The sequence below is a fragment of the Bactrocera latifrons genome, unplaced genomic scaffold (assembly GCF_001853355.1).
Source record: "Bactrocera latifrons isolate USDA-ARS-PBARC rearing strain unplaced genomic scaffold, ASM185335v1 scaffold_488, whole genome shotgun sequence".
In the NCBI taxonomy this organism is placed as follows: domain Eukaryota; kingdom Metazoa; phylum Arthropoda; class Insecta; order Diptera; family Tephritidae; genus Bactrocera; species Bactrocera latifrons.
In genome coordinates this window covers 143,486-145,205 of record NW_017537143.1, presented here as the reverse complement: position 1 = coordinate 145,205, position 1,720 = coordinate 143,486, and positions in this window count along the sequence as shown.

The following is a 1,720-nucleotide window of genomic DNA, read 5'->3' as shown; positions in this document are numbered from 1 at the left end:
AATAAAAAGGCTCTACATCTCCCATCATACTATGTAATATTTTTGAAAATCCTACAAGATGACAACAAGAATCAAAATTGTCATTCAATATTGCATCAAGTTTTTTCAAAAAATCTATGAAGGGTCCAAGAGCTTTTACCAGATTTGACGAATCGTACACTTTTTCTTTTGTAAAAGTGAATGCGTCTTCAGGGATCTGATCTTTTTCAGAACGTGGCAAAGGAACAATTATGCAACTTAAAATATTCAAAATACATATAACCACAAAAATATGCAAATGAATATATAGAAATAATTCGCGATTGTGTTCTCGCGTTTAGAAATATGCGCTAAAGCGCTAATGTATAATATATATGTATATCAATTTTAGTTATATATAATCCGCTTGAGGATATGTATATATGTATGTTTATTTTCGTTCTCTTTTGTGCCTTATTCTTCTTGTTACGTTTTTGCTTACTGTTTTTGGAAGCAATCCCTCTCTCAGCTTCATAAGCTGAAGCGGTATTTTCCGTTTAATGTGCAAGTGACTCCCTCTCCAGCTTAACAGTCTGCAGGTGTATTGCTGTAATGATTTGCAATTATCCCTCTCGCAGTTAACCAGCTGAAGCGGTATTGCTAGAATAACTGTGTGTATTTGTATACACGAAGGTAAATTTAAAAAAGTAGGGAATAAGAATTTATTTAGTTAATATGCTATTTACCGTATTGGCTTCTATCGGTACTTAAATTTGCCGCCGGTTTAGAGCCTTTACTAACCGTTTTTATTAAACGGGTTTAGGTATTATCGGTTCTATGATTTTCATCGTTCCAGCACGTTACATACATATATACATTTAATAATAAAAGTCAAAAGTGACTGGATACACTCACTCTGATTTCCCTCAGSGATTTTGGTGGTCAAATTAAGGAATTGTATGGGCTTCTTTGGTGGTGTTTCTCTCCTTCGCCAGCGTTCCGATTTGTATTTTGCTCGTTATTATGTTTATTTCTTTTTACTTTTTTTCACGTGGTTGTTTGTAATTGGTGTAATTTTATATCTATTAAATTTCGCGCCAAATGAATTTCGCTGTAGGACATCGCTTTCAATTACATCGATTTCGATACAATTCCTAAAATTATGGGGGCTATCTAAGAACGGTCTTGGCAAACCTTGGAAATGTTTGCCAAGAACTATTCTGAATTAAAGGGTCATTACATACCCTTTCAAGGGTATTGAAAGAAAATAGCTCTGAATCTCTATACTGCAGAGATTCACAACTGCCAATTTGACATGTTTAAGGCCCCAAGATTGGCGGAAAAGTTCAGAAAACATAGAAGGGGTTGTTCTTGTGTTTAATCCTCGCCCTTTCCTAATCTGTCCGAAGTAGTGTTCTAGTTCGTCTTGGCAAAGTCTTCTTGTCTTGATATATTCAAATCCCTCCCGGGACAATATGCGCCACAATCGTCTTAAACTGCGAATGTTAAGAAGCCAACCTCTAATAAACGAAAATGTATTTGTGATATCTCGACCAAACATATCACAAACAGTTAAGTGCTTCTTCGGCTTCTACTAAAAAAATCATTTAATCTGAGCTGCCCGAAAAGGGTTCACCATATTTTTTTAATGCTCCGAGGCATTTACTATTAAAAATATTGAATATTGGAGATTTGATCGAAGAACAATACAAACTCCGCGGTATTTAAAAAGGTTTGGGACTGAGATGTATTTAAGTGACCC